The 25,515-nt window shown below is 46.7% G+C and overlaps 9 non-coding genes and 45 pseudogenes across 9 annotated transcripts; all 54 read left to right on the top strand.

Moving 5' to 3' along the window:
• The first annotated feature begins 6,453 nt into the window (after positions 1-6,453).
• LOC136721997 (uncharacterized) lies at positions 6,454-6,572 on the top strand (annotated as a pseudogene).
• A 210-nt stretch (positions 6,573-6,782) lies between these two features.
• LOC136721980 (uncharacterized) lies at positions 6,783-6,901 on the top strand (annotated as a pseudogene).
• Positions 6,902-7,107: 206 nt separating this feature from the next.
• On the top strand, positions 7,108-7,226 carry LOC136722050 (5S ribosomal RNA). The gene has a single exon (XR_010806212.1). It is a non-coding gene; the product is annotated as a 5S ribosomal RNA (ribosomal RNA).
• A 219-nt stretch (positions 7,227-7,445) lies between these two features.
• On the top strand, positions 7,446-7,564 carry LOC136721966 (uncharacterized; annotated as a pseudogene).
• A 209-nt stretch (positions 7,565-7,773) lies between these two features.
• Positions 7,774-7,892, top strand: LOC136721985 (uncharacterized; annotated as a pseudogene).
• Positions 7,893-8,107: 215 nt separating this feature from the next.
• On the top strand, positions 8,108-8,226 carry LOC136722020 (5S ribosomal RNA). Its single transcript, XR_010806197.1, has one exon. It is a non-coding gene; the product is annotated as a 5S ribosomal RNA (ribosomal RNA).
• A 210-nt stretch (positions 8,227-8,436) lies between these two features.
• LOC136721939 (uncharacterized) lies at positions 8,437-8,555 on the top strand (annotated as a pseudogene).
• A 216-nt stretch (positions 8,556-8,771) lies between these two features.
• Positions 8,772-8,890, top strand: LOC136722017 (uncharacterized; annotated as a pseudogene).
• Positions 8,891-9,100: 210 nt separating this feature from the next.
• LOC136722043 (5S ribosomal RNA) lies at positions 9,101-9,219 on the top strand. Its single transcript, XR_010806206.1, has one exon. It is a non-coding gene; the product is annotated as a 5S ribosomal RNA (ribosomal RNA).
• Positions 9,220-9,430: 211 nt separating this feature from the next.
• LOC136722074 (uncharacterized) lies at positions 9,431-9,549 on the top strand (annotated as a pseudogene).
• A 227-nt stretch (positions 9,550-9,776) lies between these two features.
• LOC136721958 (uncharacterized) lies at positions 9,777-9,895 on the top strand (annotated as a pseudogene).
• Positions 9,896-10,105: 210 nt separating this feature from the next.
• On the top strand, positions 10,106-10,223 carry LOC136721913 (uncharacterized; annotated as a pseudogene).
• A 210-nt stretch (positions 10,224-10,433) lies between these two features.
• On the top strand, positions 10,434-10,552 carry LOC136722063 (uncharacterized; annotated as a pseudogene).
• Positions 10,553-10,762: 210 nt separating this feature from the next.
• LOC136722057 (uncharacterized) lies at positions 10,763-10,881 on the top strand (annotated as a pseudogene).
• Positions 10,882-11,092: 211 nt separating this feature from the next.
• On the top strand, positions 11,093-11,211 carry LOC136722072 (uncharacterized; annotated as a pseudogene).
• Positions 11,212-11,438: 227 nt separating this feature from the next.
• Positions 11,439-11,557, top strand: LOC136721968 (uncharacterized; annotated as a pseudogene).
• Positions 11,558-11,767: 210 nt separating this feature from the next.
• Positions 11,768-11,885, top strand: LOC136721911 (uncharacterized; annotated as a pseudogene).
• A 210-nt stretch (positions 11,886-12,095) lies between these two features.
• LOC136721993 (uncharacterized) lies at positions 12,096-12,214 on the top strand (annotated as a pseudogene).
• Positions 12,215-12,430: 216 nt separating this feature from the next.
• On the top strand, positions 12,431-12,549 carry LOC136721914 (uncharacterized; annotated as a pseudogene).
• A 539-nt stretch (positions 12,550-13,088) lies between these two features.
• Positions 13,089-13,207, top strand: LOC136722035 (uncharacterized; annotated as a pseudogene).
• Positions 13,208-13,426: 219 nt separating this feature from the next.
• Positions 13,427-13,545, top strand: LOC136722003 (uncharacterized; annotated as a pseudogene).
• Positions 13,546-13,760: 215 nt separating this feature from the next.
• On the top strand, positions 13,761-13,879 carry LOC136721910 (5S ribosomal RNA). Its single transcript, XR_010806187.1, has one exon. It is a non-coding gene; the product is annotated as a 5S ribosomal RNA (ribosomal RNA).
• A 209-nt stretch (positions 13,880-14,088) lies between these two features.
• On the top strand, positions 14,089-14,207 carry LOC136722062 (uncharacterized; annotated as a pseudogene).
• Positions 14,208-14,421: 214 nt separating this feature from the next.
• Positions 14,422-14,540, top strand: LOC136721962 (uncharacterized; annotated as a pseudogene).
• Positions 14,541-14,748: 208 nt separating this feature from the next.
• On the top strand, positions 14,749-14,867 carry LOC136721938 (uncharacterized; annotated as a pseudogene).
• A 225-nt stretch (positions 14,868-15,092) lies between these two features.
• Positions 15,093-15,211, top strand: LOC136721970 (uncharacterized; annotated as a pseudogene).
• A 244-nt stretch (positions 15,212-15,455) lies between these two features.
• Positions 15,456-15,574, top strand: LOC136721937 (uncharacterized; annotated as a pseudogene).
• A 219-nt stretch (positions 15,575-15,793) lies between these two features.
• Positions 15,794-15,912, top strand: LOC136721988 (uncharacterized; annotated as a pseudogene).
• Positions 15,913-16,131: 219 nt separating this feature from the next.
• LOC136721931 (uncharacterized) lies at positions 16,132-16,250 on the top strand (annotated as a pseudogene).
• Positions 16,251-16,466: 216 nt separating this feature from the next.
• Positions 16,467-16,585, top strand: LOC136721951 (uncharacterized; annotated as a pseudogene).
• A 210-nt stretch (positions 16,586-16,795) lies between these two features.
• LOC136722004 (uncharacterized) lies at positions 16,796-16,914 on the top strand (annotated as a pseudogene).
• Positions 16,915-17,141: 227 nt separating this feature from the next.
• Positions 17,142-17,260, top strand: LOC136721899 (uncharacterized; annotated as a pseudogene).
• A 224-nt stretch (positions 17,261-17,484) lies between these two features.
• On the top strand, positions 17,485-17,603 carry LOC136721897 (uncharacterized; annotated as a pseudogene).
• A 216-nt stretch (positions 17,604-17,819) lies between these two features.
• Positions 17,820-17,938, top strand: LOC136721950 (uncharacterized; annotated as a pseudogene).
• Positions 17,939-18,147: 209 nt separating this feature from the next.
• LOC136722009 (uncharacterized) lies at positions 18,148-18,266 on the top strand (annotated as a pseudogene).
• A 216-nt stretch (positions 18,267-18,482) lies between these two features.
• LOC136721894 (uncharacterized) lies at positions 18,483-18,601 on the top strand (annotated as a pseudogene).
• A 210-nt stretch (positions 18,602-18,811) lies between these two features.
• Positions 18,812-18,930, top strand: LOC136722024 (uncharacterized; annotated as a pseudogene).
• Positions 18,931-19,139: 209 nt separating this feature from the next.
• On the top strand, positions 19,140-19,258 carry LOC136722047 (5S ribosomal RNA). The gene has a single exon (XR_010806209.1). It is a non-coding gene; the product is annotated as a 5S ribosomal RNA (ribosomal RNA).
• Positions 19,259-19,479: 221 nt separating this feature from the next.
• On the top strand, positions 19,480-19,598 carry LOC136721977 (uncharacterized; annotated as a pseudogene).
• A 210-nt stretch (positions 19,599-19,808) lies between these two features.
• On the top strand, positions 19,809-19,927 carry LOC136721918 (uncharacterized; annotated as a pseudogene).
• A 211-nt stretch (positions 19,928-20,138) lies between these two features.
• LOC136721959 (5S ribosomal RNA) lies at positions 20,139-20,257 on the top strand. Its single transcript, XR_010806191.1, has one exon. It is a non-coding gene; the product is annotated as a 5S ribosomal RNA (ribosomal RNA).
• A 216-nt stretch (positions 20,258-20,473) lies between these two features.
• Positions 20,474-20,592, top strand: LOC136721949 (uncharacterized; annotated as a pseudogene).
• Positions 20,593-20,801: 209 nt separating this feature from the next.
• On the top strand, positions 20,802-20,920 carry LOC136722025 (uncharacterized; annotated as a pseudogene).
• Positions 20,921-21,140: 220 nt separating this feature from the next.
• On the top strand, positions 21,141-21,259 carry LOC136721930 (uncharacterized; annotated as a pseudogene).
• Positions 21,260-21,469: 210 nt separating this feature from the next.
• On the top strand, positions 21,470-21,588 carry LOC136721917 (uncharacterized; annotated as a pseudogene).
• Positions 21,589-21,807: 219 nt separating this feature from the next.
• LOC136722054 (5S ribosomal RNA) lies at positions 21,808-21,926 on the top strand. Its single transcript, XR_010806216.1, has one exon. It is a non-coding gene; the product is annotated as a 5S ribosomal RNA (ribosomal RNA).
• Positions 21,927-22,137: 211 nt separating this feature from the next.
• Positions 22,138-22,256, top strand: LOC136721947 (5S ribosomal RNA). Its single transcript, XR_010806190.1, has one exon. It is a non-coding gene; the product is annotated as a 5S ribosomal RNA (ribosomal RNA).
• A 216-nt stretch (positions 22,257-22,472) lies between these two features.
• Positions 22,473-22,591, top strand: LOC136721964 (uncharacterized; annotated as a pseudogene).
• A 216-nt stretch (positions 22,592-22,807) lies between these two features.
• LOC136722013 (uncharacterized) lies at positions 22,808-22,926 on the top strand (annotated as a pseudogene).
• A 214-nt stretch (positions 22,927-23,140) lies between these two features.
• Positions 23,141-23,259, top strand: LOC136722026 (uncharacterized; annotated as a pseudogene).
• Positions 23,260-23,471: 212 nt separating this feature from the next.
• LOC136721998 (uncharacterized) lies at positions 23,472-23,590 on the top strand (annotated as a pseudogene).
• Positions 23,591-23,806: 216 nt separating this feature from the next.
• On the top strand, positions 23,807-23,925 carry LOC136721973 (uncharacterized; annotated as a pseudogene).
• Positions 23,926-24,130: 205 nt separating this feature from the next.
• On the top strand, positions 24,131-24,249 carry LOC136722015 (uncharacterized; annotated as a pseudogene).
• Positions 24,250-24,466: 217 nt separating this feature from the next.
• On the top strand, positions 24,467-24,585 carry LOC136722053 (5S ribosomal RNA). The gene has a single exon (XR_010806215.1). It is a non-coding gene; the product is annotated as a 5S ribosomal RNA (ribosomal RNA).
• Positions 24,586-25,515: the final 930 nt, after the last annotated feature.

The following is a 25,515-nucleotide window of genomic DNA, read 5'->3' as shown; positions in this document are numbered from 1 at the left end:
CTGTGTACGTGTAAGATGTTTTTATTAAATTCTAGGTGGAATATTTCCATGGGGCTTTTGTCCCAATTGTTGTTATTGAGGTTCATGAGGGGACCCCACACTTCGCTCCCATATAGCAGGATTGGTTGGATGATGGAGTTTAATATTTTAATCCAAATAGTTATTGGTATTGTTGTTTTCCCAAATTGTGTCTTTATGGCATAAAATGCCCGGCGTGCCTTGTCTTTTAATGCGTTTATAGCCAGGCTGAAGCTCCCTGACGCACTGATGGTCAGGCCAAGGTAGTTGTATCTGGTGCAGTGCTCTAATCCAGTGCTGCCCAGAGTGAAGCGGTACCTGTTTCCCTGAGATGGGGCTTTTTTCTGGAAAACCATAACTCTGGTCTTGTCCAGATTGACTGCCAGGGCCCATTTCTGACAGTACTGCTCTAGCAGCGCCAGGTTCTGCTGAAGCCCCTGCTCTGTGGGCGACAGCAGCACCAGGTCGTCTGCGTAGAGCAGGAACTTGATCTCTGTGTCATGGAGAGTTAGGCTGCGGGCGTCAGACTGCTCCAACACTGTGGCCAACTCGATGATGTAGATGTTGAACAGTGTTGGACTCAGACTGCAGCCCTGTCTCACTCCCCGCCCCTGAGTGAAGAACTCTGTTCTTGAGTTGCCAATTTGAACTCCGCATTTGTTTTCAGAATACATTGATTTAATGATGTCATAAACTTTACCCCCTACACCACTCTGTAGAAGTTTATAAAATAATCCCTTGTGCCAGATTGAGTCAAATGCCTTTCTAAAGTCTACAAAACAGGCAAATATTTTTCCTTTATTGTTTTGGGTATATTTATTTATGAGGGTGTGTAGAGTGTAAATATGATCGGTTGTGCTGTGTTTTGGTAGGAAGCCAATCTGACTCTTATTCAGGACACTGTGCTTGGTAAGGAAGGCCAGTATCTGGGCGTTGATGATACTGCAGAACACCTTCCCCAGGTTACTGCTCACACAGCTGCCCCAGTAGTTATTGGGGTCTAATTTGTCTCCACTTTTAAAAATCGGGGTGATCAATCCTTGATTCCCGACCTCAGGGAAACACCCGGCTCTCAGCACCAGGTTAAAGAGTTTGAGCAGAGCCTCCTGCAGCTGCGGGCTGCTGTGCTTCAGCATCTCAGGGCTGATGCTGTCGGGGCCGCTGGCTTTCCTGGGTTTGAGGATTTTGAGTTGATGTTTTAGTTCCTGTATTGTAAATGGGTTATCTAAGGGATTTTGGTTATTGTTAATGATTTCTTCCAATTTATTTGGGTTTTTTAATATTTTAACCTGATCTGGCTTTGGATTGTTTTCAACATTTTGGTAAAGTTTTTCAAAGTGTGTTTTCCAGATTTCTCCATTTTGAATTGGTATTTCATTTTTTGTTTTTGGGGTATTTATTCTGCCCATATAGTGGTCTTTTTTCTTACTGAGGAGTTGCTTGTAGTGCCGCAGGGCCTGGCAGTAGCTGAGGCGAGCCTCCTGGTTGTCGGGCTCTCTGTGTTTAGTGTTGGAGAGATGTCTCAGGTGTTTCCTAGAAGTTTCACACTCCTGGTCACACCACTGTTCTTTTTTTCTTTTAGACGATTTCATATTTTGGTTTTTAATTGTTTTAATGTTTGATTTTAAAGCCAGTCTCTCAAATATTTCATTCATTGTTTTGGTGGCTGAGTTTATTCCGTTTTGGTTTATTTGATAGTGTGAGGATTGATATCTGTCTAACATGTTTTCAATCTCATCACTATTCAGGGCTCTTGTGTAGTTCTCTGTGCTGGGCTCTGACCATCTCTAACTGGGTGGCAGGGAGACCAGTTTTGTGGGAAGTTTGGCTCTGACTTGTGGCTGCGCTGATCTTTTTAGGTAAAGTGTTATTTGGCTGTGGTCTGATAGTGGAGATTGTTGTCTGACTATAAACGCATTGTTGGCTTGTGGGTCCAGGTCAGTTATGGCGTAGTCCACCACACTGCTGCCCAGAGCCGAGCAGTATGTGAATCTCCCCAGAGAGTACCCCCTGGTCCTGCCATTGATGATATATAGACCCAGGCTTTTACATAGGCGCACTACCTGCTTCCTGCTCTTGTTTACCACGCTGTCGTGGCTGTGTCAGTGTGGAGGTGTGTGTGTGGCACAGCGGGGAGTCTCCGAACAGGTGTGTGTTCCCCTCTGTATTGATGTAGTCCATCTCTCTGCCAGTCCTGGCATTGAGATCGCCACACAGCAGTACAGAGCCCAGGGTCTGGAAGTGGCAGATTTCGTTTTGAAGCTCATGAAAGCCTTCCTCATTATAGTAGGGGGAGTCTGCGGGTGGCATATAAATTGCACATAGGTATATATCTGTGTTATTTTGTAGGGTGTCTTTTCTGATTTTCATCCACAGGTGTGTGTCTCCTCTCTGTACTGGGCATAGGGCTGCTCGGAGCTCCTCCCTGTACCACACGATAATCCCCCATGAGGCCCTGCCACACCTGACTTTGGGTTTTTTATAGGAGGGCACAATCAGCTCCCTGTATCCATTGTATCCATCCAGTGTATAGACATATCTGCACAGCACCAAGTCTCTACAAGAATGAAAACATCTGAACTATTTACAGTGTTGATCAGTTCAGGGCCTGTGCTCTTCATTCCAAAAGTAAACCCTGCATATTCCAACTGCTTATTTTAAAGGACATGTTAATATATTTTATTATACTTGTCTCTTCTACATAAGAAAGTTTAATTTGTGGTCTACAACTGATATTATATTACTATTAATAATTATATATGGATATACATAATAATCACTCAAAGATTTTATCTTTGCATCAAAATATCAGAATAATTAAATCACATTTTTTCTTACTCTCCATCTCCACAACCATATATATGTGTGTTGAGGCTCAGTTAACTCAGCAGTGTGGTACAGATGACACTGAGGAGTTGCCTTATCTGGGCCAGCTGGGCAGCATCGGGCCTCCAGGCTCTGGAAGCCGCTGCTGCGTGGCTGTGTGGCTGTGCTGGTCCCCGGCTGTCCGCTCTGCTGTGCTGGACGGGCCCTCTGGGGATGGGGGGGTGGGGAATGGGGCCGCGGGGTCTCAGGGGCTGGGGCTGGGGTGGAGCCGGTGGCTGGGGATGTGGCCGGGGGCTGGGGGGTTTGCTCCTGGTCTCGAGGTGGGGGTGTGTGGGGTTTCGGCCCAGGGTTGTGTCCTTGAGGACCTTTGAGATGATCCTCACACCCGTCTTGTTGAGGTGGACGTGGTCATACAGGTGATGTGGCTGGATGTCTCAGTGGTGTGCCAGGTGGACGTTGGGGAGGAGGGCACATCTTCGGGACACTTCTGCGTTGATGGCCTGGATGATGTGCAGGGGCACGTCTGTGCGGGGCAGCAGTGTGGAGATGGAAATTTTGGCAGTTGGGAATTCCTCTGTGGCTTTCGTTGCTACCTGTCTCAGGGCTGAGGCCACATCGCCCCTGCGGGCACTCAGGTCGTTAGTGCCGGTGTGGATGAGGATGTGTTTGACTTGGCAAAGCCTCCTCTTGGAGAGCAGCTCCAGGGCTCTCTGTGCTGTGGAGCACCAAAGCTTTTTCACTTTTCGCCCAGGGAAGAGGCGCCTCTCAACCAGGAACTTCCCATTGGATTCGCTCAGAATGACCACCTCTGCGTTGACCTGCCACTCCGGGTTTGCGTCGGGAGTGGTGGGGGCAGCGGGTGTGTTTTGGGGGAGTGGCGTTTCAGGGGGTTGTGTATTAGTGGCAGGTCTGGTGATAGTGGGTGTGTCAGGAGTGGTGGGGAGTGTGGGTGGATCAGTGGGTGCGTCAGGGGTTGGAGGTGTTGTGGGGTCAGTGCAGTGCAGTCTCTGTGCTCCAGTGATGTGTAGCTCCTCTCTTAGCTCCTCCAGCTGGCTCTGCAGGCTCCTTAGCTGGCTGTGCTGGGGTGTCCTGGTCAGCTCCTCCCTCGCTCTGCGCAGCTCCGTCCTCAGGGTTTGGCTCTGCTCCTCCAGGTCTCTCACTGCTGCTCTCAGCTCATGGATCTCAGCCTTGTGCTGCATCTTTAGTCTGTGCATCTCATCCCAGGGCTGATCGCACAAGGAGGTCTGGGCCAGGGTGCTCAAGGTCTGCTCCCTGAACTCCGCAAACTCCAGCTCCAGCACTGATAGGCATTCCTTTAGTGTTTTAATGTTGCTGGAGAGTTTTGGGGAGACAGGGGGGCAGTCTGTGGGAGATGGGGCACTGTCTGGCTCCGTGTGGCTGGGGGCAGACTGCAGGGTGGCCGGTTCTGGCTCTTGTTTCTCTACCTCAGTCTGCTGCTTTGAGGTGTGGAAGCCGAGAGCTAATTGGTCCAGGCTGCTCTCGCTGCCCTGCACCATGATGGTCCCGTTGTGGTATACATTAAAAGTGAGCATCACACTGTCTGTGTCTTTCTCTACCAGCACTGAGATCTGCCTGCCTCTGCTAATGCCCCTCTTGTTGTTATTGGGGTATGTCTGGCACAGGGTTTTGTGAAAGGCGGTGTAGAACAGTAGATTGTTCTTGACCCTGTTTTCTCCTTTACCGGTGTAGTCTAGGATGAGGGTCTAAGGAGATGCTCTCATCACAGCTTGTTTGTAGTCCTTCTTAGCCTGTGCAGAGCGAATGTCTTCAGGGTATCGGATTTCAAAAGGCAGCTCTGCAGTCAGACTGCTGTTCGATAGATTTCTATCAGTCTCAGTGGCAGTTGGGCTCTCTCCTACTGTCACTCTATTCAAATCGGAGCTCTGCATTTTCATTGGCTGAGTCAACTACTGAGAATGCTTATTTATTTTATTAATACATATTTTTTTGTTTAATTATTTGTCTCTTACCTCCAATTCTTGTCTTCAGCTTTTCTTTTCTGACTTTTCTTCTTGAACTGTCTCTCTGCTTTCTTCTTTTTGTGTTTCTCTTAAAATTATTATTTTTTGAATACTTTTTCTTCTGAATTTCTATTCCATGTCTTCTGTGTATGTTTATAGTGCTATATATTCATTTGTAAATCACAAATTAAATCCGCTTATGTATAAAAACAAATGTTTTTTAGGAGCTCATATTCCTCTCTCTCTCTCTCTCTCTCTCTCTCTCTCTCTCTCTCTCTCTCTCTCTCTCTCTCCCTCTCAATTCAATTCATTTGTATTGTCAAAGCAATTGGACATACATACACATACATACATATACACTCACCTAAAGGATTATTAGGAACACCTGTTCAATTTCTCATTAATGCAATTATCTAATCAACCAATCACATGGCAGTTGCTTCAATGCATTTAGGGGTGTGGTCCTGGTCAAGACAATCTCCTGAACTCCAAACTGAAAGTCTGAATGGGAATGAAAGGTGATTTAAGCAATTTTGAGCGTGGCATGGTTGTTGGTGCCAGACGGGCCGGTCTGAGTATTTCACAATCTGCTCAGTTACTGGGATTTTCACGCACAACCATTTCTAGGGTTTACAAAGAATGGTGTGAAAAGGGAAAAACATCCAGTATGCGGCAGTCCTGTGGGCGAAAATGCCTTGTTGATGCTAGAGGTCAGAGGAGAATGGGCCGACTGATTCAAGCTGATAGAAGAGCAACTTTGACTGAAATAACCACTCGTTACAAACGAGGTATGCAGCAAAGCATTTGTGAAGCCACAACACGTACAACCTTGAGGCGGATGGGCTACAACAGCAGAAGACCCCACCGGGTACCACTCATCAGAATGAGAACATGGATCCATCATGTCTTGTTACCACTGTGCAGGCTGGTGGTGGTGGTGTAATGGTGTGGGGGATGTCTTCTTGGCACACTTTAGGCCCCTTAGTGCCAATTGGGCATCGTTTAAATGCTACAGCCTACCTGAGCATTGTTTCTGACCATGTCCATCCCTTTTTGACCACCATGTACCCATCCTCTGATGGCTACTTCCAGCAGGATAATGCACCATGTCACAAAGGTCGAATCATTTCAAATTGGTTTCTTGAACATGACAATGAGTTCACTGTACTAAACTGGCCCCCACAGTCACCAGATCTCAACCCAATAGAGCATCTTTGGGATGTGGTGGAACGGGAGCTTCGTGCCCTGGATGTGCATCCCACAAATCTCCATCAACTGCAAGATGCTATCCTATCAATATGGGCCAACATTTCTAAAGAATGCTTTCAGCACCTTGTTGAAGCAATGCCACGTAGAATTAAAGCAGTTCTGAAGGCGAAAGGGGGTTAAACACAGTATTAGTATGGTGTTCCTAATAATCCTTTAGGTGAGTTCATCGTAGCTCTTAATACTCTCTTTCTGTCTGGAGGAGATATAATTGAAGTATTGTACACGTACCCGGCTACTTTCAACACCCATTGCTGCACTGATATTTTTCCCTCCATTTTTCTTTATCCATTTTTTTTTTGCTGGAAGTTCCGTCAATACCCGTCAGCCTTTAAGAGACATCATGCAGCCAGGCCTCTTGGCTTGTGGCCACACCGTCCTGAATGCGCCCAATCTCGACATATCTCGGAAGCTAAATGGGGCAGGGCCTGGTCAGTACTTGGATGGGAGACCTCCTAGAAATACCAGGTGCTGCAAGCTTTTTACGTCTCCTGGGTAACTTCATCGTAGCTCTTAATACTCTCTTTCTGTCTGGAGAAGATATAATTGAAGAATTGTACACGTACCCGTCTACTTTCAACACCCTTTGCTGCACTGGTATTTTTCCCTCTATTTTTCTTTTTTTTTTTTGCTGCCAGTTCCGTCAATACCCGCCAGCCTTTAAGAGACATCATGCAGCCAGGCCTCTCGGCTTGCGGCCACACCATCCTGAACGCGCCCGATCTCGTCAGATCTCGGAAGCTAAACGGGGCAGGACCTGGTCAGTACATGAATGTGAGACCTCCTGGAAATACCTCGTGCTGCAAGCTTTTACGTCTCCTGGGTAACTTTATCGTAGCTCTTAATACTCTCTATCTGTCTGGAGGAGATATAATTGAAGTATTGTACACGTACCCAGCTACTGTCAACACCCTTTGCTGCACTGATATTTTTCCATCCATTTTTTTTTTTTTTTGCTTGAAGTTCTGTCAATACCCGCCAACCTTTAAGAGACATCATGCAGCCAGGCCTTTCGGCTTGTGGCCACACCGTCCTGAATGCGCCCGATCTCGTCAGATCTCGGAAGCTAAACGGAGCAGGGCCTGGTCAGTACTTGGATGGGAGACCTCCTAGAAATACCAGGTGCTGCAAGCTTTTTACGTCTCCTGGGTAACTTCATCGTAGCTCTTAATACTCTCTTTCTGTCTCCAGGAGATATAATTGAAGAATTGTACACGTACCCGGCTACTTTCAACACCCTTTCCTGCACTGATATTTTTCCCTCCATTTTTCTATTTTTTTTTTTTTTTTTTTGCTGGAAATTCCGTCAATACCCGCCAGCCTTTAAGAGACATCATGCAGCCTGGCATCTCGGCTTGCGGCCACACCATCCTGAACTCGCCCGATCTCGTAAGATCTCAGAAGCTAAACGGGGCAGGGTCTGGTCAGTACTTGGATGGCTGACCTCCTAGAAATACCAGGTGCTGCAAGCTTTTTACGTCTCCTGGGTAACTTCATCGTAGCTCTTAATACTCTCTTTCTGTCTGCAGGAGATATAATTGAAGAATTGTACACGTACCCGGCTACTTTCAACACCCATTGCTGCACTGGTATTTCTCCCTCCATTTCTCTTTTTTTTTTTGCTGGATGTTCCGTCAAAACCCGCCAACCATTAAGAGACATCATGCAGCCCGGCCTCTTGGCTTGCAGCCACACCGTCCTGAACGCCCCCGATCTCATCAGATCTTGGAATTTAAACGGGGCAGGGCCTGGTCAGTACATGAATGTGAGACCTCCTGGAAATACCTGGTGCTGCAAGCTTTTACGTCTCCTGGGTAACTTTATCGTAGCTCTTAATACTCTCTATCTGTCTGGAGGAGATATAATTGAAGTATTGTACACGTACCCAGCTACTGTCATCATCCTTTGCTGCACTGATATTTTTCCATCCATTTTTTTTTTTTTTTTTTTTTTTTGCTGGAAGTTCCGTCAATACCCGCCAACCTTTAAGAGACATCATGCAGCCAGGCCTCTCGGCTTGCGGCCACACCGTCCTGAACGCGCCCGATCTCGTAAGATCTCGGAAGCTAAACGGGGCAGGACCTGGTCAGTACTTGGATGGGAGACCTCCTGGAAATACCTGGTGCTGCAAGCTTTTACGTCTCCTGGGTAACTTTATCGTAGCTCTTAATTCTCTCTTTCTGTCTGGAGGAGATATAATTGAAGAATTGTACACGTACCCGGCTACTTTCAACACCCTTTGCTGCACTGATATTTTTCCCTCCATTTTTCTATTTTTTTTTTTGCTGTAAATTCCGTCAATACCCGCCATCCTTTAAGAGACATCATGCAGCCAGGCATCTCGGCTTGCGGCCACACCATCCTGAACGCGCCCGATCTCGTCAGATCTCGGAAGCTAAACGGGGCAGGACCTGGTCAGTACTTGAATGTGAGACCTCCTGGAAATACCTTGTGCTGCAAGCTTTTACGTCTCCTGGGTAACTTTATCGTAGCTCTTAATACTCTCTATCTGTCTGGAGGAGATATAATTGAAGAATTGTACACGTACCCGGCTACTTTCAACAGCCTTTGCTGCACTGATATTTTTCCCTCCATTTTTCTTTTTTTTTTTTTTTTTTTTGCTGGAAGTTCCGTCAATACCCACCAGCCTAAAGAGACATCATGCAGCCGGGTCTCTTGGCTTTCGGCCACACCGTCCTGAACGCGCACGATATCGTCAGATCTCTGAAGCTAAACGGGGCAGGGCCTGGTCAGTACTTAGATTGGAGACCTCCTGGAAATACCTGGTGCTGCAAGCTTTTTACGTCTCCTGTGAAACTTCATCGTAGCTCTTAGTACTCTCTTTCTGTCTGGAGGAGAAATAATTGAAGTATTGTACACGTACACGGCTACTTTCAACAGCCTTTGCTGCACTGATATTTTTCCCTCCATTTTTCTTTTTTTTTTTTGCTGGAAGTTCCGTCAATATCCGCCAACCTTTAAGAGACATCATGCAGCCAGGTCTCTCGGCTTGTGGCCACACCGTCCTGAATGCGCCCGATCTCGTAAGATCTCGGAAGCTAAACGGGGCAGGGCCTGGTCAGTACTTGGATGGCTGACCTCCTGGAAATACCAGGTGCTGCAAGCTTTTTACGTCTCCTGGGTAACTTCATCGTAGCTCTTAATACTCTCTTTCAGTCTGGAGGAGATATAATTGAAGAATTGTACACGTACCTGGCTACTTTCAACACCCTTTGCTGCACTGATATTTTTACCACCATTTCTCTTTTTTTTTATTTGCTGGATGTTCCGTCAAAACCCGCCAACCATTAAGAGACATCATGCAGCCAGGCCACTTGGCTTGCAGCCACACCGTCCTGAACGCCCCCGATCTCATCAGATCTTGGAATTTAAACGGGGCAGGGCCTGGTCAGTACTTGGATGGGTGACCTCCTGAAAATGCCAGGTGCTGCAAGCTTTTTACGTCTCCTGGGTAACTTCATCGTAGCTCTTAATACTCTCTTTCTGTCCGGAGGAGATATAATTGAAGAATTGTACACGTACCCGGCTACTTTCAAAACCCATTACTGCACTGATATTTTTCCCTCCATTTTTCTTTTTCTTTTTTTTTTTTTTTTTTTTTTTGCTGGAAGTTCTGTCAATACCCGCCAGCCATGAAGAGACATCATGCAGCCAAGCCTCTCGGCTTGCGGCCACACCGTCCTGAACGCGCCCGATCTCGTCAGATCTCGGAATTTAAACGGGGCAGGGCCTGGTCAGTACTTTTATGGGTGACCTTCTGGAAATACGAGGTGCTGCAAACTTTTTACGTCTCCTGGGTAACTTCATCGTAGCTCTTAATTCTCTTTTTCTGTTTGGACGAGATATAATTGAAGAATTGTACACGTACCCGGCTACTTTCAACAGCCTTTGCTGCAATGATATTTTTCCCTCCATTTCTCTTTTTTTTTTTTGCTGGCTATTCCGTCAATACCCGCCAGCCTTTAAGAGACATCATGCAGCCAGGCATATTGGCTTGCGGCCACACCGTCCTGAACGCGCCCGATCTCGTCAGATCTCGGAAGCCAAACGGGGCAGGGCCTGGTCAGTACTTGGATGGGAGACCTCCAAAAATACCAGGTGCTGCAAGCTTTTTACGTCACCTGGGTAACTTCATCGTAGCTCTTAATAGTCTCTTTCTGTCTGGAGGAGATATAATTCAAGTATTGTACACGTACCCGGCTACTTTCAACACCCTTTGCTGCACTGGTATTTCTCCCTCCATTTCTCTTTTTTTTTTTTGCTGGCAGTTCCGTCAATACCCGCCAGCCTTTAAGAGACATCATGCAGCCAGGTCTCTCGGCTTGTGGCCACACCGTCCTGAATGCGCCCGATCTCGTAAGATCTCGGAAGCTAAACGGGGCAGGGCCTGGTCAGTACTTGGATGGCTGACCTCCTAGAAATACCAGGTGCTGCAAGCTTTTTACGTCTCTTGGGTAACTTCATCGTAGCTCTTAATACTCTCTTTCTGTCTGCAGGAGATATAATTGAAGAATTGTACACGTACCCGGCTACTTTCAACACCCTTTGCTGCACTGGTATTTCTCCCTCCATTTCTCTTTTTTTTTTTTGCTGGCTGTTCCGTCAATACCCGCCAGCCTTTAAGAGACATCATGCAGCCAGGCATCTTGGCTTGCGGCCACACCGTCCTGAACGCGCCCGATCTCGTCAGATCTCGGAGGCTAAACGGGGTAAGGCCTGGTCAGTACTTGGATGGGTGTCCTCCTGGAAATACCAGGTGCTGCAAGCTTTTTACGTCTCCTGGGTAACTTCATCGTAGCTCTTAATACTCTCTTTCAGTCTGGAGGAGATATAATTGAAGAATTGTACACGTACCTGGCTACTTTCAACACCCTTTGCTGCACTGATATTTTTACCACCATTTCTCTTTTTTTTTATTTGCTGGATGTTCCGTCAAATCCCGCCAACCATTAAGAGACATCATGCAGCCAGGCCTCTTGGCTTGCAGCCACACCGTCCTGAACGCCCCCGATCTCATCAGATCTTGGAATTTAAACGGGGCAGGGCCTGGTCAGTACTTGGATGGGTGACCTCCTGAAAATGCCAGGTGCTGCAAGCTTTTTACGTCTCCTGGGTAACTTCATCGTAGCTCTTAATACTCTCTTTCTGTCCGGAGGAGATATAATTGAAGAATTGTACACGTACCCGGCTACTTTCAAAACCCATTACTGCACTGATATTTTTCCCTCCATTTTTCTTTTTCTTTTTTTTTTTTTTTTTTTTTTTGCTGGAAGTTCTGTCAATACCCGCCAGCCATGAAGAGACATCATGCAGCCAAGCCTCTCGGCTTGCGGCCACACCGTCCTGAACGCGCCCGATCTCGTCAGATCTCGGAATTTAAACTGGGCAGGGCCTGGTCAGTACTTTTATGGGTGACCTTCTGGAAATACGAGGTGCTGCAAACTTTTTACATCTCCTGGGTAACTTCATCGTAGCTCTTAATTCTCTTTTTCTGTCTGGAGGAGATATAATTGAAGAATTGTACACGTACCCGGCTACTTTCAACAGCCTTTGCTGCAATGATATTTTTCCCTCCATTTCTCTTTTTTTTTTTTGCTGGCTATTCCGTCAATACCCGCCAGCCTTTAAGAGACATCATGCAGCCAGGCATATTGGCTTGCGGCCACACCGTCCTGAACGCGCCCGATCTCGTCAGATCTCGGAAGCCAAACGGGGCAGGGCCTGGTCAGTACTTGGATGGGAGACCTCCAAAAATACCAGGTGCTGCAAGCTTTTTACGTCACCTGGGTAACTTCATCGTAGCTCTTAATAGTCTCTTTCTGTCTGGAGGAGATATAATTCAAGTATTGTACACGTACCCGGCTACTTTCAACACCCTTTGCTGCACTGGTATTTCTCCCTCCATTTCTCTTTTTTTTTTTTGCTGGCAGTTCCGTCAATACCCGCCAGCCTTTAAGAGACATCATGCAGCCAGGCATCTCGGCTTGCGGCCACACCATCCTGAACGCGCCCGATCTCGTCAGATCTCGGAAACTGAATGGGGCAGGGCCTGGTCAGTTCTTGGATGGGAGAACTCCTGGAAATACCAGGTGCTGCAAGCTTTTTACGTCTGCTGGGTAAGTTTATCGTAGCTCTTAATACTCTCTTTCTGTCTGGAGGAGATATAATTGAAGTATTGTACACGTACCCGGCTACTTTCAACACCCATTGCTGCACTGATATTTTTCCCTCCATTTTTCTTTTTCTTTATTATTTTTTCTGGAAGTTCCGTCAATACCCGCCAGCCTTTAAGAGACATCATGCAGCCAGGCCTCTTGGCTTGCAGCCACACCATCCTGAACGCGCCTGATCTCGTCAGATCTCGGAAGCTAAACGGGGCAGGGCCTGATCAGTACTTGGATTGGAGACCACCAGGAAATACCAGGTGCTGCAAGCTTTTTACGTCTCCTGGGTAACTTCATCGTAGCTCTTAATACTCTCTATCTGTCTGGAGGTGTTATAATTGAGGAATTGTACACGTACCCAGCTACTTTCAACAGCCTTTGCTGCACTGGTATTTTTCCCTCTATTTTTCTTTTTTTTATTTGCTGGCAGTTCCGTCAATACCCGCCAGCCTTTAAGAGACATCATGCAGCCAGGCGTCTCGGCTTGCGGCCACACAGTCCTGAATGAGCCCGATGTCAGAAGATCTCGGAAACTAAACGGGGCAGGACCTGGTCAGTACTTGGATGGGAGATCTTCTGGAAATACCTGGTGCTGCCAGCTTTTTACGTCTCCTGGGAAACTTCATCGTAGCTCTTAATACTCTCTTTCTGTCTGGAGAATATATAATTGAAGAATTGTACACGTACCCGGCTACTTTCAAAACCCTTTGCTGCACTGGTATTTTTCCCTCTATTTTTCTTTTTTTTTTTTGCTGGCAGTTCCGTCGATACCCGCCAGCCTTTAAGAGACATCATGCAGCCAGGCGTCTCGGCTTGCGGCCACACAGTCCTGAATGAGCCCGATGTCAGAAGATCTCGGAAGAAAAACTGGGCAGGGCCTGGTCAGTAATTGGATGGGTGACCTCCTAGAAATACCAGGTGCTGCAAGCTTTTTACATCTCCTGGGTAACTTCAGCGTAGCTCTTAATACTCTCATTCAGTCTGGAGGAGATATAATTGAAGAATTGTACATGTACCCGACTACTTTCAACACCCTTTCCTGCACTGATATTTTTCCCTCCATTTTTCTATTTTTTTTTTTTTTTTTTTGCTGGAAATTCCGTCAATACCCGCCAGCCTTTAAGAGACATCATGCAGCCTGGCATCTCGGCTTGCGGCCACACCATCCTGAACTCGCCCGATCTCGTCAGATCTTGGAAGCTAAACGGGGCAGGACCTGGTCGGTACATGAATGTGAAACCTCCTGGAAATACCTGGTGCTGCAAGCTTTTACGTCTCCTGGGTAACTTTATCGTAGCTCTTAATACTCTCTATCTGTCTGGAGGAGATATAATTGAAGTATTGTACACGTACCCAGCTACTGTCAACACCCTTTGCTGCACTGATATTTTTCCATCCATTTTTCTTTTTTTTTTTTTTTTTTGCTGGAAGTTCCGTCAATACCCGCCAACCTTTAAGAGACATCATGCAGCCAGGCTTCTTGGCTTGCGGCCACACCGTCCTGAATGCGCCCGATCTCGTCAGATCTCGGAAGCTAAACGGGGCAGGGCCTGGTCAGTACTTGGATGGGAGACCTCCTAGAAATACCAGGTGCTGCAAGCCTTTTACGTCTCCTGGGTAACTTCATCGTAGCTCTTAATACTCTCTTTCTGTCTCCAGGAGATATAATTGAAGAATTGTACACGTACACGGCTACTTTCAACAGCCTTTGCTGCACTGATATTTTTCCCTCCATTTTTCATTTTTTTTTTGCTGGAAGTTCCGTCAATATCCGCCAACCTTTAAGAGACATCATGCAGCCAGGCCTCTCGGCTTGTGGCCACACCGTCCTGAATGCGCCCGATCTCGTAAGATCTCGGAAGCTAAACGGGGCAGGGCCTGGTCAGTACTTGGATGGCTGACCTCCTAGAAATACCAGGTGCTGCAAGCTTTTTACGTCTCCTGGGTAACTTCATCGTAGTTCTTAATATTCTATTTCTGTCTGGAGGAGACATAATTGAAGTATTGTACACGTACCCAGCTACTGTCAACACCCTTTGCTGCACTAATATTTTTCCATCCATTTTTCTTTTTTTTTTTTTTTTGCTGGAAGTTCCGTCAATACCCGCCAACCTTTAAGAGACATCATGCAGCCAGGCCTCTCGGCTTGTGGCCACACCGTCCTGAATGCGCCCGATCTCGTAAGATCTCAGAAGCTAAACGGGGCAGGGTCTGGTCAGTACTTGGATGGCTGACCTCCTAGAAATACCAGGTGCTGCAAGCTTTTTACGTCTCCTGGGTAACTTCATCATAGCTCTTAATACTCTCTTTCTGTCTGCAGGAGATATAATTGAAGAATTGTACACGTACCCGGCTACTTTCAACACCCATTGCTGCACTGGTATTTCTCCCTCCATTTCTCTTTTTTTTTTGCTGGATGTTCCGTCAAAACCCGCCAACCATTAAGAGACATCATGCAGCCCGGCCTCTTGGCTTGCAGCCACACCGTCCTGAACGCCCCCGATCTCATCAGATCTTGGAATTTAAACGGGGCAGTGCCTGGTCAGTACTTGGATGGGTGACCTCCTGGAAATGCCAGGTGCTGCAAGCTTTTTACGTCTCCTGGGTAACTTCATCGTAGCTCTTAATACTCTCTTTCTGTCTGGAGGAGATATAATTGAAGAATTGTACACGTACCCGGCTACTTTCAACACCCTTTGCTGCACTGGTATATTTCCCTCTATTTTTCTTTTTTCTTTTTTTCTTTTTTTTTTTTGCTTGCAGTTCCGTCAATACCCGCCAGCCTTTAAGAGACATCATGCAGCCAGGCATCTCGGCTTGCGGCCACACCATCCTGAACGCGCCCGATCTCGTCAGATCTCGGAAGCTAAACGGGGCAGGACCTGGTCAGTACATGAATGTGAGACCTCCTGGAAATACCTAGTGCTGCAAGCTTTTACGTCTCCTGGGTAACTTAATCGTAGCTCTTAATACTCTCTCTCTGTCTGGAGGAGATATAATTGAAGTATTGTACACGTATCCAGCTACTGTCAACACCCTTTGCTGCACTGATATTTTTCCATCCATTTTTCTTTTTTCTTTTTTTTTTTTTTTTTTTTGCTGGAAGTTCCGTCAATACCCGCCAACCTTTAAGAGACATCATGCAGCCAGGCCTTTCGGCTTGTGGCTACAATTTTCGGCTTGTGGCCACACCGTCCTGAATGCGCCCGATCTCGTCAGATCTCGGAAGTTAAACGGGGCAGGACCTGGTCAGTACATGAATGTGAGACCTCCTGGAAATACCTGGTGCTGCAAGCTTTTTCGTCTCCTGGGTAACTTCATCGTAGCTCTTAATTCTCTCTTTCTGTCTGGAGGAGATATAATTGAAGAATTGTACACGTACCCAGCTACTGTCAATACCCTTTGCTGCACTGATATTTTTCCCTCTATTTTTCTATTTTTTTTTTTTTTTTTTTTGCTGGAAATTCCGTCAATACCCGCCATCCTTTAAGAGACATCATGCAGCCAGGCATCTCGGCTTGCGGCCACACCATACTGAACGCGCCCGATCTCGTCAGATCTCGGAAGCTAAACGGGGCAGGACCTGGTTAGTACATGAATGTGAGACCGCCTGGAAATACCTAGTGCTGCAAGCTTTTACGTCTCCTGGGTAACTTTATCGTAGCTCTTAATACTCTCTATCTGTCTGGAGGAGATATAATTGAAGAATTGTACATGTACCCGGCTACTTTCAACACCCTTTGCTGCACTGATATTTTTCCCTCCCTTTTTCTATTTTTTTTTTTTTTTTTTTTGCTGGAAGTTCCGTCAATACTTGCCAGCCTTTAAGAGACATCATGCACCCAGGTCTCTTGGCTTGCGGCCACACCGTCCTGAACGCGCCTGATCTCATCATATCTCGGAAGCTAAACGGGGCAGGGTCTGGCCAGTACTTGGTTGGGTGACCTCCTGGAAATACCAGGTGCTGCAAGCTTTTTACGTCTCCTGGGTAAATTCATCGTAGCTCTTAATACTCTCTTTCAGTCTGGAGGAGATATTATTGAAGAATTGTACACGTACCCGGCTACTTTCAACAGCCTTTGCTGCACTGATATTTCTCCCTCCATTTTTCTTTTTTTTTTTTTTTTTTTGCTGGAAGTTCGTCAATATCCGCCAGCCTTTAAGAGACATCATGCAGCCAGGCCTCTTGGCTTGTAGTCACACCGTCCTGAACGCGCCCGATCATATCAGATTTCGGAAGCTAAACGGGGCAGGGCCTGGTCAGTACTTGGATGTGTGACCTCCTGGAAATACCAGGTGCTGCAAGCTTTTTACGTCTCCTGGGTAACTTCATCGTAGCTCTTAAAACTCTCTTTCTGTCTCCAGGAGATATAATTGAAGAATTGTACACGTACCCGGCTACTTTCAACACCCTTTGCTGCACTGGTATATTTCCCTCTATTTTTCTTTTTTTTTTTTGCTGGCAGTTCCGTCAATACCCGCCAGCCTTTAAGAGACATCATGCAGCCAGGCATCTTGGCTTGCGGCCACACCATCCTGAACGCGCCCGATCTCGTCAGATCTCGGAAGCTAAATGGGGCAGGACCTGGTCAGTACATGAATGTGAGACCTCCTTGAAATACCTCGTGCTGCAAGCTTTTAAGTCTCCTGGGTAACTTTATCGTAGCTCTTAATACTCTCTATCTGTCTGGAGGAGATATAATTGAAGTACTGTACACGTACCCAGCTCCTGTCAACATCCTTTGCTGCACTGATATTTTTCCATCCATTTTTCTTTTTTTTTTTTTTTTTTTTTTTTTTTTTTGCTGGAAGTTCCGTCAATACCCGCCAACCTTTAAGAGACATCATGCAGCCAGGCCTCTCGGCTTGCGGCCACACCGTCCTGAATGCGCCCGATCTCGTCAGATCTCGGAAGCTAAACGGGGCATGGCCTGGTCAGTACTGGGATGGGAGACCTCCTAGAAATACCAGGTGCTGCAAGACTTTTACGTCTCCTGGGTAACTTCATCGTAGCTCTTAATACTCTCTTTCTGTCTGGAGGAGATATAATTGAAGAATTGTACACGTACCCGGCTACTTTCAAAACCCACTACTGCACTGATATTTTTCCCTCCATTTTTCTTTTTCTTTTTTTTTTTTTTTTTTTTGCTGGAAGTTCCGTCAATACCCGCCAACCTTTAAGAGACATCATGCAGCCAGGCCTCTCGGCTTGCGGCCACAACGTCCTGAATGCGCCCGATCTCGTCAGATCTCGGAAGCTAAACGGGGCAGGGCCTGGTCAGTACTTGGATGTGTGACCTCCTGGAAATACCAGGTGCTGCAAGCTTTTTACGTCTCCTGGGTAACTTCATCGTAGCTCTTAAAACTCTCTTTCTGTCTCCAGGAGATATAATTGAAGAATTGTACACGTACTAGGCTACTTTCAACACCCTTTGCTGCACTGATATTTTTCCCTCCATTTTTCTTTTTATTTTATTTTTTTGCTGGAAGTTCCGTCAATATCCGCCAGCCTTTAAGAGACATCATGCAGCCAGGCCTCTTGGCTTGTAGTCACACCGTCCTGAACGCGCCCGATCATATCAGATTTCGGAAGCTAAACGGGGCAGGGCCTGGTCAGTACTTGGATGTGTGACCTCCTGGAAATACCAGGTGCTGCAAGCTTTTTACGTCTCCTGGGTAACTTCATCGTAGCTCTTAAAACTCTCTTTCTGTCTCCAGGAGATATAATTGAAGAATTGTACACGTACCCGGCTACTTTCAACACCCTTTGCTGCACTGGTATATTTCCCTCTATTTTTCTTTTTTTTTTTGCTGGCAGTTCCGTCAATACCCGCCAGCCTTTAAGAGACATCATGCAGCCAGGCATCTCGTATTGCGGCCACACCGTCCTGAACGCGCCCGATCTCGTAAGATCTCGAAAGCTAAACGGGGCATGACCTGGTCAGTACTTGGATGGGAGACCTCCTTGAAATACCTCGTGCTGCAAGCTTTTACGTCTCCTGGGTAACTTTATCGTAGCTCTTAATACTCTCTATCTGTCTGGAGGAGATATTATTGAAGAATTGTACACGTACCCGGCTACTTTCAACAGCCTTTGCTGCACTGATATTTCTCCCTCCATTTTTCTTTTTTTATTTTTTTTTTTGCTGGAAGTTCCGTCAATACCCGCCAACCTTTAAGAGACATCATGCAGCCAGGCCTTTCGGCTTGTGGCCACACCGTCCTGAATGCGCCCGATCTCGTCAGATCTCGGAAGCTAAACGGGGCAGGGCCTGGTCAGTACTTGAATGGGAGACCTCCTAGAAATACGAGGTGCTGCAAGCTTTTTATGTCTCCTGGGTAACTTCATCGTAGCTCTTAATACTCTCTTTCTGTCTCCAGGAGATATAATTGAAGAATTGTACACGTACCCGGCTACTTTCAACACCCTTTGCTGCACTGGTATATTTCCCTCTATTTTTCTTTTTTTTTTTTGCTGGCAGTTCCGTCAATACCCGCCAGCCTTTAAGAGACATCATGCAGCCAGGCATCTCGGCTTGCGGCCACACCATCCTGAACGCGCCCGATCTCGTCAGATATCGGAAGCTAAACGGGGCAGGAACTGGTCAGTACATGAATGTGAGACCTCCTGGAAATACCTCGTGCTGCAAGCTTTTACGTCTCCTGTGTAACTTTATCGTAGCTCTTAATACTCTCTATCTGTCTGGAGGAGATATAATTGAAGTATTGTACACGTACCCAGCTACTGTCAACACCCTTTGCTGCACTGGTATTTCTCCCTCCATTTCTCTTTTTTTTTTTTGCTGGATGTTCCGTCAAAACCCGCCAACCATTAAGAGACATCATGCAGCCCGGCCTCTTGGCTTGCAGCCACACCGTCCTGAACGCCCCCGATCTCATCAGATCTTGGAATTTAAACGGGGCAGGGCCTGGTCAGTACTTGGATGGGTGACCTCCTGGAAATACCAGGTGCTGCAAGCTTTTTACGTCTCCTGGGTAACTTCATCGTAGCTCTTAAAACTCTCTTTCTGTCTCCAGGAGATATAATTGAAGAATTGTACATGTACCCGGCTACTTTCAACACCCTTTGCTGCACTGATATTTTTCCCTCCCTTTTTCTATTTTTTTTTTTTTTTTTTTTTGCTGGAAGTTCCGTCAATACTTGCCAGCCTTTAAGAGACATCATGCAGCCAGGTCTCTTGGCTTGCGGCCACACCGTCCTGAACGCGCCTGATCTCATCATATCTCGGAAGCTAAACGGGGCAGGGTCTTGCCAGTACTTGGTTGGGTGACCTCCTGGAAATACCAGGTGCTGCAAGCTTTTTACGTCTCCTGGGTAACTTCATCGTAGCTCTTAATACTCTCTTTCAGTCTGGAGGAGATATTATTGAAGAATTGTACACGTACCCGGCTACTTTCAACACCCTTTGCTGCACTGGTATTTCTCCCTCCATTTCTCTTTTTTTTTTTTGCTGGAAATTCCGTCAATACCCGCCAGCCTTTAAGAGACATCATGCAGCCAGGCATCTCGGCTTGCTGCCACACCATCCTGAACGCGCCCGATCTCGTCAGATCTCGGAAGCTAAACGGGGTAGGACCTGGTCAGTACTTGAATGTGAGACCTCCTGGAAATACCTGGTGCTGCAAGCTTTTACGTCTCCTGGGTAACTTTATCGTAGCTCTTAATACTCTCTTTCAGTCTGGAGGAGATATAATTGAAGAATTGTACACGTACCCGGCTACTTTCAACACCCTTTCCTGCACTGATATTTTTCCCTCCATTTTTCTATTTTTTTTTTTTGCTGGAAATTCCGTCAATACCCGCCAGCCTTTAAGAGACATCATGCAGCCAGGCCTCTTGGCTTGCGGCCACACCGTCCTGAACGCGCCCGATCTCGTCAGATCTCGGAAGCTAAACGGGGCAGGGCCTGGTCAGTACTTGGATGGGAGACCTCCTAGAAATACCAGGTGCTGCAAGCCTTTTACGTCTCCTGGGTAACTTCATCGTAGCTCTTAATACTCTCTTTCTGTCTCCAGGAGATATAATTGAAGAATTGTACACATACTAGGCTACTTTCAACACCCTTTGCTGCACTGATATTTTTCCCTCCATTTTTCTTTTTATTTTATTTTTTTGCTGGAAGTTCCGTCAATATCCGCCAGCCTTTAAGAGACATCATGCAACCAGGCCTCTTGGCTTGTAGTCACACCGTCCTGAACGCGCCCGATCATATCAGATTTCGGAAGCTAAACGGGGCAGGGCCTGGTCAGTACTTGGATGTGTGACCTCCTGGAAATACCAGGTGCTGCAAGCTTTTTACGTCTCCTGGGTAACTTCATCGTAGCTCTTAAAACTCTCTTTCTGTCTCCAGGAGATATAATTGAAGAATTGTACACGTACCCGGCTACTTTCAACACCCTTTGCTGCACTGGTATATTTCCCTCTATTTTTCTTTTTTTTTTTGCTGGCAGTTCCGTCAATTCCCGCCAGCCTTTAAGAGACATCATGCAGCCAGGCCTCTTGGCTTGCAGCCACACCATCCTGAACGCGCCCCATCTCGTCAGATCTCGGAAGCTAAACGGGGCAGGACCTGGTCAGTACATGAATGTGAGACCTCCTTGAAATACCTCGTGCTGCAAGCTTTTACGTCTCCTGGGTAACTTTATCGTAGCTCTTAATACTCTCTATCTGTCTGGAGGAGATATAATTGAAGAATTGTACATGTACCCGACTACTTTCAACACCCTTTGCTGCACTGATATTTTTCCCTCCCTTTTTCTATTTTTTTTTTTTTTTTTTTTTGCTGGAAGTTCCGTCAATACTTGCCAGCCTTTAAGAGACATCATGCAGCCAGGTCTCTTGGCTTGCGGCCACACCGTCCTGAACGCGCCTGATCTCATCATATCTCGGAAGCTAAACGGGGCAGGGTCTGGCCAGTACTTGGTTGGGTGACCTCCTGGAAATACCAGGTGCTGCAAGCTTTTTACGTCTCCTGGGTAACTTCATCGTAGCTCTTAATACTCTCTTTCAGTCTGGAGGAGATATTATTGAAGAATTGTACACGTACCCGGCTACTTTCAACACCCTTTGCTGCACTGGTATTTCTCCCTCCATTTCTCTTTTTTTTTTTTGCTGGAAATTCCGTCAATACCCGCCAGCCTTTAAGAGACATCATGCAGCCAGGCATCTCGGCTTGCTGCCACACCATCCTGAACGCGCCCGATCTCGTCAGATCTCGGAAGCTAAACGGGGTAGGACCTGGTCAGTACTTGAATGTGAGACCTCCTGGAAATACCTGGTGCTGCAAGCTTTTACGTCTCCTGGGTAACTTTATCTTAGCTCTTAATACTCTCTTTCAGTCTGGAGGAGATATAATTGAAGAATTGTACACGTACCCGGCTACTTTCAACACCCTTTCCTGCACTGATATTTTTCCCTCCATTTTTCTATTTTTTTTTTTTTTTTTTATGCTGGAAATTCCGTCAATACCCGCCAGCCTTTAAGAGACATCATGCAGCCAGGCGTCTCGGCTTGTGGCCACACCGTCCTGAACGCGCCCGATCTCGTCAGATCTCGGAAACTAAACGGGGCAGGACCTGGTCAGTACTTGGATGGGAGACCTCCTGGAAATACCAGGTGCTGCAAGCTTTTTCGTCTCCTGGGTAACTTCATCGTAGCTCTTAATACTCTATTTCTGTCTGGAGGAGATATAATTGAAGAATTGTACACGTACCCGGCTACTTTCAACACCCTTTCCTGCACTGATATTTTTCCCTCCATTTTTCTATTTTTTTTTTTTGCTGGAAATTCCGTCAATACCCGCCAGCCTTTAAGAGACATCATGCAGCCAGGCCTCTTGGCTTGCGGCCACACCGTCCTGAACGCGCCCGATCTCGTCAGATCTCGGAAGCTAAACGGGGCAGGGCCTGGTCAGTACTTGGATGGGAGACCTCCTAGAAATACCAGGTGCTGCAAGCCTTTTACGTCTCCTGGGTAACTTCATCGTAGCTCTTAATACTCTCTTTCAGTCTGGAGGAGTTATAATTGAAGTATTGTACACGTACCCGGTTACTTTCAACACCCTTTGCTGCACTGATATTTTTCCCTCCATTTTTCTTTTTTCTTCATTATTTTGCTGGAAGTTCCGTCAATATCCTCCAGCCTTTAAGAGACATCATGCAGCCAGGCCTCTTGGCATGCGGACACATTGTCCTGAATGCGCCCGATCTCATCAGATCTCGGAAGCTAAACGGGGCCGGGCCTGGTCAGTACTTGAATGTGAGAACTCGTGGAAATACCTGGTGCTGCAAGCTTTTTACGTCTCCTGGGTAACTTTATCATAGCTCTTCATTCTCTTTTTCTGTCTGGAGGAGATATAATTGAAGAATTGTACACGTACCCGGCTACTTTCAACACCCTTTGCTGCAGTGGTATTTTTCCCTCCATTTTTCTTTTTTCTTTTTTATTTTGCTGGAAGTTCCGTCAATACCCTCCAGCCTTTAAGAGACATCATGCAGCCAGGCCTCTTGGCATGCGGACACATTGTCCTGAACGCGCCCGAACTCATCAGATCTCGGAAGCTAAACGGGGCAGGACCTGGTCAGTACTTGAATGTGAGACCTCCTAGAAAAACCTGGTGCTGCAAGCTTTTACGTCTCCTGGGTAACTTCATCGTAGCTTTTTATACTCTCTTTCTGTCTGGAGGAGATATAATTGAAGTATTGTACACGTACCCGGCTACTTTTAACACCCTTTGCTGCACTGATATTTTTCCCTCCATTTTTCTTTTTTCATTTTTTTTTGCTGGAAGTTCTGTCAATACCCTCCAGCCATTTAGAGACATCATGCAGCCAGGCCTCTTGGCTTGCGGCCACACCGTCCTGAACGCGCCCGAACTCGTCAGACCTTGGAAACTAAACGGGGCAGGGCCTGGTCATTACTTGAATGTGGGACCTCCTGGAAATACCTGGTTCTGCAAGCTTTTTACGTCTCCTGGGTAACTTTATCGTAGCTCTTAATACTCTCTTTCTGTCTGGAGGAGATATAATTGAAGTATTGTACACGTACCTGGCTACTTTCAACATCCTTTGCTGCACTGATATTTTTCCCTCCGTTTTTCTTTTTTTTTTTTTTGCCGGAAGTTCCGTCAATACCCGCCAACCATTAAGAGACATCATGCAGCCAGGCCTCTCGGCTTGTGTCCACACCGTCCTGAACGCGCTCGATCTCGTCAGATCGCGTAAGCTGAACGGGGCAGGTCCTGGTCAGTACTTGGATGGGTGACCTCCTGGAAATACCAGGTGCTGCAAGCTTTATACGTCTCTTGGGTAACTTCATCGTAGCTCGTAATACTCTCTTTCAGTCTGGAGGAGATATAATTGAAGAATTGTACACGTACCCGGCTACTTTCAACACCCTTTGCTGCACTGATATTTTTCCCTCCATTTTTCTTTTTTCTTTTTTTTTTTGCCGGAAGTTCCGTCAATACCCTCCAGCCTTTAAGAGACATCATGCAGCCAGCTCTCTAGGCTTGCGGCCACACTGACCTGAACGTGCCCGATCTTGTCAGATCTTGGAAGCTAAACGGGGCAGGGCCTGGTCAATACTTGGATGGGAGACCTCCTGGAAATACCTGGTGCTGCAAGCTTTTTAGTCTCCTGAGTAACTTCATTGTAGCTCTTAATAATCTCTTTCTGTCTGGAGGTGTTATAATTGAGGATTTGTCCACGTACCCGGCTACTTTCAACACCATTTGCTCCACTGGTATTTTTCCCTCCATTTTTCTTTTTTTTGCTGGAAGTTCCGTCAATACCCGCCAGCCTTTAAGAGACATCATGCAGCCAGGCTTTTTGGCTTGCGGCCACACCGTCCTGAACGCGCCCGATCTTGTCAGATCTAGGAAGCAAAACGTGGCAGGACCTGGTCAGTATTTGGATTGGTGACCTCCTGGAAAAACTAGGTACTGCAAGCTTTTTACGTCTCCTGGGTAACTTCATCGTAGCTCTTAATACTCTCTTTCTGTCAGGAGAAGATACAATTGAAGAAATGTACACGTACCCGGCAACTTTCAACACCCTTTGCTGCACTGATATTTTTCCCTCCATTTTTCTTTTTTCTTTTTTTTTTTTGCTGGAAGGTCCGTCAAAACCCGCCCGCCTTTAAGAGACATCATGAAGCCAGGCCTCTCGGCTTGCGGCTACACCGTCCTGGACGCACCCCGTCTCGTCAGATCTCGGAAGCTAAACAGGGCAGGGCCTGGTCAGTACTTGGATGGGTGACCTCCTGGAAATACCAGGTGCTGCAAGCTTTATACGTCTCCTGGGTAACTTCATCGTAGCTCTTAATACTCTTTATCTGTCTGGAGGAGATATAATTGAAGTATTGTACACTTTGTCTTAGGGACAGTCTGGCTAGCAGTGATTGAGTGGTTGACAGACGACAAGCAACGGAATGTACGTGCTCTGTGATGTCATAGCAGTCAGCTGAGAGAGGCTCGTGATGTCATCGCTGAGCTGTCTGTCTGTCTGTCTGTCTGTCTCTCTCTCTCTCTTTCTCTCTCTCTCTCTCTCTCTCTCTCCCTCTCAATTCAATTCATTTGTATTGTCAAAGCAATTGGACATGCATACATACATACATACATATATATGGAAAATAAACAATATGTGTACATCTCTTTCTGCATTAGTGGTGCCCTCACAGATGTGCAAGTTACATGACAGACAGACAGACAGACACACACACACTTTCACACACAGACAGACAGACACAGACACACACAGACACACACACACATACTTTGACAGACAGACAGACAGACACACGCATATTATGGGTCTTTGTTGGGTAGTGAAATGGGTAGCATCAGTCGCAGTGTGGGTAATGTCAGGGAGCCAATCATAGTCCCCGTTATTTGCATATCGTGGCGCAAAGCATTCTGGGAAAAGCAACTAAACACGTTTAGTCATGTATTTGTCCATAGTTTACACATGAGATGAAAGAGACAGTATGATGTATTGAGCACCTGGGATTCCTCATGTGTATGTGAGGGGCAGAGGAACCGGATCCCAAGTGTGCGTCCCAGGTGCTATAGGTTTCAAAGCATGCAGGGGAATAGGCACCCCACCCTGACACCTATAGAAGACTGGATAGGGAGATATAAATAGCAATGGGGAGACTCTTGACTTGGTGTGGCTCTATCCATATAGTGGGGCCAGCAGGTGCAGCAATAGAAGCTCAG

The sequence above is a fragment of the Amia ocellicauda genome, unplaced genomic scaffold (genome assembly GCF_036373705.1).
Source record: "Amia ocellicauda isolate fAmiCal2 unplaced genomic scaffold, fAmiCal2.hap1 HAP1_SCAFFOLD_124, whole genome shotgun sequence".
In the NCBI taxonomy this organism is placed as follows: Eukaryota; Metazoa; Chordata; class Actinopteri; order Amiiformes; family Amiidae; genus Amia; species Amia ocellicauda.
Note: the sequence above shows the minus strand (reverse complement) of the source record. Positions and strands in the feature narration are given on the sequence as shown.